The sequence below is a fragment of the Halichoerus grypus genome, chromosome 7, assembly GCF_964656455.1.
Source record: "Halichoerus grypus chromosome 7, mHalGry1.hap1.1, whole genome shotgun sequence".
NCBI classification, from domain to species: domain Eukaryota; kingdom Metazoa; phylum Chordata; class Mammalia; order Carnivora; family Phocidae; genus Halichoerus; species Halichoerus grypus.
The window spans coordinates 28,855,775-28,866,803 of record NC_135718.1 but is presented as its reverse complement, the minus strand read 5'-3'; positions in this window follow the sequence as shown (position 1 = coordinate 28,866,803).

Genomic DNA, 11,029 nt, shown 5'->3' with positions numbered 1-11,029 from the left:
CGACGATTCCCCAGGGGCGCAGGCCTGCTCTTCTTCCCATGCGGGCATTTTTCCTCTCAGGGACTCCAGTCAGGCGACCACCATTCTCTCGCAGGCTCCGGCGGGTCCAGTCCGGTGTTCCGGGCCCCACGGAAAGACAAGCCCAGAGGCGGAACACGTGTTGGAAGGTCAGTGCACATTCGAAGACCTAAGAAAATTCCTAAGCTTTCGATAACCCCCGGGGAACCTGTCCAACGCGAACACTCGGCTTCGGGGCGGTATCGCGATGCCCTTGTTGTTGATGAGGTATCGCGATGTTTCCGTCTGTGAGAAGGGTCCTGGCAGAGTAGTCGCGCTCCCTGGGCTTACAGACGCCGGGTGGGATGCTGTGGCCCCACCCAGCCGAAGTACCGTTAGACCCACGAAGAAGGGCCACTGAGGGGAAAGCCCTAAGAGCAAAGCGGTACCAGCTTCCACCCGCTCCAGCTCTTTGTCTGTTTCTCCTGAGCATCTCTGCTGCCTTTGAGTTCTTTTTAGGTTGTGCTTTGAATCGCCCCCACAAGAGATCCAAACAGGAAAATAATTCTAGTATTACCTTCCCGACCCCCAGTATTAAGTATCTAAAAATGTCCAGAATAGGAGAATACCTTACTAAGGAATTGTAAATCCTCTGTTCGTTTATACAACAAATATGTTTCCAGTACCCACTATGTGGTAGGCCTTGGAGATGCAATGATCCATAAGATCATTACAGCCCTTGAAATCACAGAATCTAAATTCCTGTCAAGGAACTAAGTAAATTAGCCATTATAATATAATGAATATGTTATATGTCAAGGGAAGAAAAGGGATTTAAAGGAATATAGGGCAGGATCTTTGGACTCAGACTTGGGGAATTATGTAAAGCTGTATGTAAGATACAGAAACTTCTAAGCTGAGATCTGAAGGATAAATAAGGGAGTTTTCCAAGCCAGGAGAGTGAACAGAGAAAATTCAAAGCAGAGGCAAGAGCATGTAGCAAAACCTAAAGATAAGAAAAAGCATAGTTCATAGGAGACAATGAAAGATATTCATTATGGCTGGCTGCTGGGACAATGCAGGAAAGCAATTAAGAATATTATTACTGGGAAGTCAATTATCTGGGTTTAAATTTCAGCTCTGCCATTTAGCACCATTGAGAAGTAGAATGATGAAGCACAGAGAAGGCTGCCCACAAAGGACTTTAATAAGCCATGTTAAAGGATTTTTACTTTATCCTAAGACCAGCAGAGGGCCAGTGGAGGCAGGAGATTGATGTAATCAGATTTCTGTTTTATAAATATTGATCTCTTCCCAAACGAAAGCCAAAAGAACTCGTCACCACTAGACCTTCCTTACAAGAACTGCTAAAGGGAGCTCTTCAAGCTGAAACAAACATTTACTAATTAGAAGCCAGAAAACAGGGGCACCTGGGTGGCTCAGATGGTTAAGCATCTGCCTTCTGCTCAGGTCATGATCTCCAGGTCCTGGGATCGAGCCCCACGTCGGACTCCCAGCTCAGCCAGGAGTCTGCTTCTCCCTCTCCTCTGCCTCTCCTCCGCTTGTGCTTTCTCTGTCTCTCTCCCTCTCAAATGAATAAATAAAATCTTTTTTAAAAAGAAACCAGAAAACATATGAAAGTTTAAAATTCATGGTAAAGGTAAATATATAGTCAGATGTACAATATTCTAACACTGGATTGATGGTGTGTAAATTGCTTTGTGCTCTCATGTAAAGACTATAAGACAAAAGTGTTAAAAATACCTATAGCTGGGACACCTGGGTGGCTCAGCCTGTTAAGTGTCTGCCTTCGGCTCAGGTCATGATCTCTGCGTCCTGGGATCTGGTCCTGCATCAGGCTCCTTGATCAGCAGGGAGCCTGTTTCTCCCTCTGCCTGCCGCTCCCCGTGCTTGTCTGCTCTCTCTCTCTCTCTCTCTCTCTGACAAATGAATGAATAAAATCTTAAAAAAATATACCTATAGCTAAATATTCTTTTAGTGGCTATCCAATATGAAAAGTTGTATTGTGACATTCACAATATAAAATATATGTGTGGAAGGGCAAGTAAATATGTAGAGCTTTTGTATGCAATTTAACTTGTTATTGGTTTAAAATAGACCCTTATAAGATGTATTATGGAAGTCTCATAGTAAGCACAAAGCAAAAGCTACAGTAGCTATACTAAAGATAAAGAGAAAAGAATCAAAGCACACTATTACAAAAAATTACCAATCACAAAGGAAGACAGCAAGGGAGGAAGAAAGAAACAAAGGAACTACAAACAAAACAAAACAAAAACAGGAAACAATTGACAAAATGGCAATAGTAAGTCCTTATCTATCAATAATTTTTCTAAATGTAAATGGATTAAATTATCCAGTCAAAAGACATAGAAATAGGCTGAATGGATTAAACAAACAAACCTAACTATATGCTGCCTACAGCAGACTCACTTTAGCTTTAAGGACAAGCATCAGCTGAAAGTGAAGGAGTAGAAAAATACATGCCATGCAAACAGAAACTAAAAGAGAGTAAGGGTAGCTATACAAAAGCAGGAGGGGTGGTGGTGGAGGAAGTGGAGAAAGGTGGTCAAAAGGTACAAATTTCCAGTTACAAGATAAATACCAGGGAAGTAATGTACAGCATGATGACTGTAGTTAACACTGCTATATGACATATACAAAAGTTGTTAAGAGAGAACATCCTAAGAAGTCTCATCACAAGGAAAATAATTCTTTTTTCTTTTCCTTCTTATTTAATTTCTCTTTTTATTGTATCTATATGAGATGATGGATGTTAACTAAACTTACTGCAGTAATAATTTCACAATATATGTAAGTCAAACCATTATACTGTGTACCCTAGACTTATACAATGATTTATGTCAGTTGTATCTCAACAAAACTATAAAAAAAAAAAACTTGAAAAAGAATTTCAATATTTTTCACAGAAATAGAAAAAACAATCTGAAAATTCATATGGAACCACAAAAGACCCCAAATAACCAAGCTATCTTGAAAAAAACAAAGCTGAAAGTATCACTCTCCCTGATTTCAAAGAATATTACAAAGATATAGTAATTAAAATAGTATGGTACTGGTATAAAAATAGACCCATACACAAATGGACAGAATGGAGAGCCCAGAAATAAACCTATACATATATGGTCAACTATTCTTTAACAAGAACACAAAATGGGGAAAGGACAGTCTCTTCAATAAATGGTGCTGGGAAAACTGGATATCCACATGCAAAAGAATGAAACTGGACCCCTATCTTACATCTGGCCTGAGGTCTCACAAGATTTGGACCAAGGTCTGGGGAGATTTGGATGAGATCTCAAGAGATTTGGGTGAGTTCTCTTGAGATTTGGACAGAAATTGGCAAGATTTGAGAGCATGCAAGATTTGGACTGAGTTCTCACAAGATTTGGAATGAGATCTGATGAGATTTGGAAGAGATCTCTTGAGAGATGTGTAGAATTCTCACGAGATGTGCATGAGATCTCACGAGGTTGGACTGAGATGTGGTGAGTTTTGGATGAGATCTCATGAGATTTGGACTAAAATCTCAAGACATGTGGGTAGAAATCTGGTGAGCTGAGTGAATTCTCATAAGATTTTGAATAGATCTCAGGAGATTTAGACTGAGTTCTCAGGAGATTTTGAATGAGTTCTCACGAGATTTGGCTTGAAATCTCACAAAATCTGAGTCAGATCTCAGGAGAGATCTGTTTTGGATGAGATCTAACGAGATTTGGACTGAGTTCTCGCAAGATTTGGTCTAAGATCTCACGAGATTTTGGTAGAAATCTCATGAGAGGTATGTGAGATCTCACGAGATTGGACTGAGGACTGGAGAGAATTGGATGAGGTCTCACGAAATTTGGTCTAAGATCTCATGACATTTTGGTAGAAATCTCCTGAGAGGCGTGTGAGGTCTCATGAGATTTGGATCAAAAAAAAAAAAAAAAAAAAAAGGCTCAAAATGGATTTAAAGACTTAAGCGTAAGATCTGATACCATAAATTTCCTAGAAGAAAACATAGGGGAAATACTTCTTGATTCTGGTATTGGCAATGATTTTTTTGGTTATGATGCCAAAAGCATAGACAACAAAAGCTAAAATAAATAAGTGAGACCACATCAAACTGAAAAGCTTCTGTACAGCAAAGGAAATAATAAAATGAAAAGGCAACCTACATAGTGAGAGAAAATATTTATAAACTATACATCTGATAAAGGGTTAATATTCAAAATATATAAGGAACTCATACAACTCAATAGCAGAAAAACAATCCAATTTAAAAATGGGCAAAGAACCTGAATGGACATTTTTCCAAAGAGGATTTACAAATGGCCAATAGGTACATGAGAAGGTGCTCAACATCACAAATCATTAGGAAAATGAAAATCAAAACCATGAGATACCTGTTAGGATGGCAATTATCAAAAAGAGAGGAGATCACAAGTGTTGGCAAAGATGTGGAGAAAAGGGAACCCTTCTACACTGTTGGTGGAAATGTAAATTAGTATAGTCATTATAGAAAACAGTATGGAGGTTTCTCAAAAAAAAAAAAGAGAGAGAGAGAGAGAGAGAACAACTATATCTAGCAATCCCATTTCCGTGTATTTATCTAAAGAAAACAAAAACATTAATTTGAACATATATATGCACCCCTATGTTCATTGCAGCATTATTCATAAGAACCAAGATATGGAAACAACTTAAGTGTCCAGATGAATGGATAAAGAAAATGTGATAAACACACACACACACATACATACACACACACAAACACACACACACACACACACACACAGTGGATTCCACCTTTAAAAAACAAAAAAGGAAGTTCTTTCATTTGCAACAGCATGGATGAACCTGGAGTACGTTATGCTAAGTGAAATAAGCCAGATAGAGAATGACAAATACTGTATGATCTCGCTTATATGTGAAATTTAAAAAAAAAAAAAATTCAATCTCATAGAAACAGAGAATAGAATTGTGGTTTCCAGAGGCTGGGAAAAGGGAGATATGGGGAGATGTAGATCAAAATTTCAATTATAAAATGAATGAGTTTTGAGTATCTAATGTGCAGCATGGTTACTATAGTTAATAACATAATGTATACTTGAAATTTGCTGAAAATAAATTTTCAGTGTTCTAATCACACATACACAAAAAAATAGTTAACTATGTGAGGTGACAGACATGTTAATCAATTTGTTCCTGGTAATCATTTCACAATGTGTGTGTGTGTGTGTGTGTGTGTGTGTGTGTGTGTGTGTGTATGGAATCATCACATTGTACAGTTTAAATATATATAATTTTATCTGTCAATTATTCCTCAATAAAGCTGGAAAAAATATACGAGGAACTCTTAAATCTTAACAGTAAGAAAACAACCAGATTTTTAAAATGTGCAAAGATCAAATGGATCCCTCGCCACAGAAAATATAGAGTTGGCAAGTAAGCATATGAAAAGATCCTCCAAATCATGTGTGTTCAGGGAAATGCAAATTAAAGCAACAATGAGACACCGCCACATACCTACGAAAATGGCCGAAATCCAGAACACTGACAACTGGTGAGTGTTGGTGAGGGTGTGGAGCAACAGGAAATCTCATCCATTGCTGGGTGGGAATGCAAAGTGGTACAGCCACTTCAGAAGACAGTTTTGGTGGTTTCTTACAAAGCTAACCATACTCTTACCATATGACCCAGCAATTGCTCTCCTTAGTATTTACTAGGTAGTCCTAATAGGGGGAAAAGATAACAAATGAGTAAGTAAATAATTACATATTGTGACAGTGCTGTAACGGATGGTGGTGTGGGGATGGAGACTTTATTTTTTTTAAGATTTTATTTATTTATTTGAATAAGAGAGAGAGAACAAGCAGGGGGAAGTGAGGGAGGGACAGAGGGAGAGGGAGAAGCAGACTCCCCACTGAGCAGGGAGCCCCATGTGGGGCTCGATCCCAGAACCCTGGGATCACGAACTGAGCCAAAGGCAGACACTTAACAGACTGAGCCACCCAGGCGCCCTGGGGATGGAGACTTTAGATGACATGTTTATGAAAGGAAGAAAGATGAGAAGGAATCAGTAATGCAAGAAGCTGGAGGAGTGAACAGCAAATGCAAAGACCATGAGGCTGTAATGATCTTGGAGAGTTCTACAAACAGCAAGGAGGCCAGTGTGGCTGAAGACTGGTGAGCTCAGGGGAGAGTGTTAAAAGTCAAGATTTAGGCAAAGGCCAGATTCAGCAGAACAATGTGGGCCCTGTTAAAAGGTTAGGTTTATTCTAAATGCCATGGGAATCTACTGGAGGGTTTTAATTAGGAGAATATCAGATCTATGTTTTAAGAGGACCCTTTCTAGAGCTCCATGAAATGCTTAGCCCAAGAGCAACCTGCCCAGTAACAGAATTTTAGCACAGCCCGGGAACTTAAAGATCACCGAAAGTCACCTCCAAAGTCCCTCCCTGCTTTAACAATCAATGGGTCCATGCTGAAATTACAGTGAAAAGACCTTTGATTTCTTTGATTTCTCAGCAACGCAATCTAAGTATAGTTTCATTATTCCTTTTTCCCTCTGTGACATCGGTTTTGAATGGTTGAGTCGTGTCAAATAAATGCTTTTATTTATTTTTTTTAAAGATCTTTTATTTATTTGACAGAGAGAGACACAGCGAGAGAGGGAACACAAGCAGGGGGAGTGGGAGAGGGAGAAGCAGGCTTCCCACTGAGCAGGGAGCCCTATGCGGGGCTCGATCCCAGGACCCCGGGATCATGACCTGAGCCGAAGGCAGACGCTTAGCGACTGAGCCACCCAGGCACCCCAAATAAATGCTTTTAATTGTTCCTGTTTCTTGCCTCCAAATTCCCAAATGTTAACCAACAATTTTCCACTAATGAAGTGTCCAAAACTAAAAACAGCATCCCAGGTGCTGTCTCACTAGGGGCCAAACAGAAAGAACCATTATCTCCCTGCTTTGTAACCAGAGGCCGGTGTCATATTTTTCTCACAAAATTATACAACAGACATGTATCTAATTTGCCATTTAGCATCACCATTGGGCCTATTATAGCCATTACTATTTTCCAGGTGTTGCCCTCCCCATGAAAAGTTTTCTTTCCAATGACTTCTCCCCAGATGCCTCTACTTGAATTTTTTCCAAGTTGAGTGTCATTCTCTTTGCCATATTGCTAATGTTTTACATAATTTCTTCGGCTTTCCTGGTGTTTGCAGCATATCCTCTTTTGGGGTCATCTGCAAATTTCATTAACATGTTTGTGGACAGGATGTAGCTGGAAGGGAATTGTTGAGGGATCCATCTTCTGTTCCTTTATTAGTTAGGAACTACTTCTAGAAATGGAGAAGGAACCCCTTCATCAAAAGTAGAAATCGCTTCTGCTCTCATACACACACACAGGCTCACACGTACACACAGACATACACACACGCACACACACACACTTAAAAGTGTTCTCAAGTCTCTAGACCTCTCCTTTTAAAAAAGCTTTTTGCCATGATGTAGAACAAAACCTCTGTATTGGGGTCCCTAACATGAGGATCATGGACACACGGCTGCTGGAGTTCCCTTGCAATTGTAATCACAAGATATTCACATTATTGTGTCCTTGCATACATGTGCAATTTTCTAGGAAAAAAGCCCATAGCTTTCATTAAAAATTCACAGAAATGCATAAATCTAAAAAAGATTAAAAACCACTCCTTTGTATCTTGTTTCTCCAAAAGTGAGCCAACAGTTCAGCTCTATTGGAATCACATGAGATGCTTGTTAAAATGCAGATTCTTTTTATTGTTTTATTTTTTTATTATTATGTTAATCACCATACATTACATCATTAGTTTTTGATGTAGTGTTCCATGGTTCATTGTTTGCGTATAACACCCAGTGCTCCACGCAGAACGTGCCCTCCTTAATACCCATCACCAGGCTAACCCATCTCCCCACCCCCTCCTCTCTAGAACCCTCAGTTTGTTTCTCAGAGTCCATAGTCTCTCATGGTTCGTCTCCCCCTCCGATTTCCTCCCCTTCATTCTTCCCCTCTTGCTATCTTCTAAAATGCAGATTCTTGATCCACAGAATCAAAATGGAAATAGGAATGTGCATTTTTAATTAAATGTAAATTATTTTGAATGGGAAATGGATGTTAACTGTACAAAATTTAAAAGATCAGAAGGAAAAAGTCTCTCTCCTGTTTCCCAGCTACCAGTTTCTCTTCAGAGAGGCAACCATTGTTACCAGTTTCTATGTATTCTTCTACTTTTTTTTTTTTAAGATTTTATTTATTTATTTGACAGAGAGAGACACAGCGAGAGAGGGAACACAAGCAGGGGGAGTGGTAGAGGGAGAAGCAGGCTTCCCGCGAAGCAGGGAGCCCGATGCGGGGCTGGATCCCAGGACCCTGGGATCATGACCTGAGCCGAAGGCAGACGCTTAACGACTGAGCCACTCAGGCGCCCCTCTATGTATTCTTCTAGAATCTGTTTCAATAAAAACAAACTTCCCAGGTGATTGTTATGATTATTATACATAATAAAATTAGAAAAACATTGCTCTATAAAGAAAAAAATAATGTTTTGCTATATTAAAGACTGTCTTAATCACATTGATTTTTCCCTACCCGAGAATATATTATCCTGAAAAACAGTACTCAAGCTGATCACCTAAATGACATTCCATTTTTCCCATTTCTTCTCAGTAAAGAAAACATCTTCAATATTTTTTTCAGTTTGCCTAGAAGTTACCTCTGCTGTCAGTTCTCTGTGACCCAGTCTGGTATCCCACACTGGATTGCCTGGATTTTGGTGTTGAATAAACCAACTAGCTGGTGATCAAGTGGGGTTGACTTTCTGACTGCCCAGATGCTGAGGATTAATCATTTCCCAAAAAAACTCTTGGCCGTTTTTGAAAGAAAAAAAAAACAAAAAAACCCTCCCTGCCCTAGGCAAGAGCTTTTCTTATTAACTATAGAAATGCCTGTATCTCAGAAATGCTGTGCACACAATTAACTATTTATTGTGGACATTAACAAGTCCAGACTGCCTTACCCCTGCTTCACTGGGAAACTCCATCTCATGTTTCTGTCTCAGTAGGGTCCAGGGCTTCAAGCAGAGTAAAGCATGGGTTAGTGTTTTCAGATATAAACCACTGTTGAAAGTTTGTCCTATGAAAGAACAGGGGTACTTTAAATTCCAGCCCAAAACTTTAGCCTCGTTCCACCCAATTTCACACCTGAAAGACTAGCAAATATATGAAGAGATGATCAAAGTTGTTAGGAATAATCAAAGACAGGCAACCCGCTCCGGTCCCCTCCCCCCCTTGGGAGCTTTGTACTATCACTTTGCTATCCCTCAATTAACCTTGCTTTGCTGCCCACCAAAACAAACAAACAAAAAAGGAATAATCAAAGACATTCATATTTTAAAAATGAGATAGCACTTCATACCCCATCAGCTTGGCCAAATTTGGAGAGTGAATAATAATAAGTTTTAGCTAAGATGAAGGAAAACAGGAAATTACAGACACTACTGGTGGAGAATAAGCTGGCTATACTGAGTGAAATTAAGTGTATCTATACACTGTGACCCAACAGTCCCACAGCAGGTACATCCCAGAGGGATCCCCCGTACGTCCAGTAGGGAATGGTCAAGGATTTCAGTGTGGCTTTGTGTGTGGTAGTGGAAAGTTGATGCTAATCTAAGTGTCCACCCTCAAGGGAATAGATGAAAATAATGTGGCTATCCACTGTGGAAGACCACCCAGCATTTAGAAACATTAAACCAGGCACACATTCAGCAACACGGACTGATTTTACAAACGTAGTGTTGAGTGACAATGTAAGAAACACAACAAGTTCTATAGCACATTTAATGAAAATGAAAAGCACATACATAGACAAATGTAGATCAGCAGATGCTAGAGCCTGGGGCAAGGGAAGGGAGGTGATTGCTAATGGGTACGGGATCTCTTTTGGAGGTGATAAAAATATTCTGGAATTGGATAGTGATGGAGGTTGTAGAACTTTATGAATATACGAGAAACCACTGAATTGTTTGGTTTAAAAGGGTGAATTTTATGATATGTTAATCATATTTCAATAAAACACACACACAAAAACCAATATATTTTACAAGGATACATATGTGTTTAAGGACATATCAAAATATTGGAGTGGCTACCTAAAGGGGGATAGGATGGGATTGGGAATTAGGATGAGGTGAAGGAGGCCTCTTCACAGCCCATGACCTGAGGAAGATGATTAACTCAATCCTTTGGGCCTATGGTAAAATCAACAAATAAACAACAATAACAATAAAAACAACCACCACCTGCACCATAACACCAGAGGATGAGAGGAGGGAAGAAAAAAGGAAAGACATGCTTATAAATAGTTTTATTGAGCAAAGTATGCTATAATGATGAATGAAAAGAAATAGAATATTATAATTGTAGGTACCTTATACATGTAACTATATAAAACAATGTATGTAAATATTTGTATGTATGTATGTCACAAAAATATGACAGGTAGCTATAGTGTGTGTAGAGTAAAATAGTGTGGTAGAGTAGCAGTGCTTATGCCACTGGTTGTATAATTTTGTCCACTAAGATACTTAATCTGTCTGTAGCTTAGTTTCCTCGTGTAAAGTGGAAATGATAGTAAAAATACCTACTTCCAAAGGTGCTTATGAGAATTACATGAGTTAATTGATGCCTGATATATAAACCTTATATAAGGGTTACCTGGTATTATTATTTTCCCAACTTTTTAAACTGTAGACTCCAGACTCAGACTGTGTATCCAATTGGGTTCCATCCACTACCCATTGATGATATGACTTTCACAAAGTTACCCAATCAGAACCCCTGTTTTTATCTATTATGAAGATTAAAAAGGGGAGTGTACTTGGCACGTAGTAAGCTCTCAATAAATGTTAATGGATTTATTATTAGGAATATTATTAATACATTGTCATAGTTTTTTATGTACAAATAGG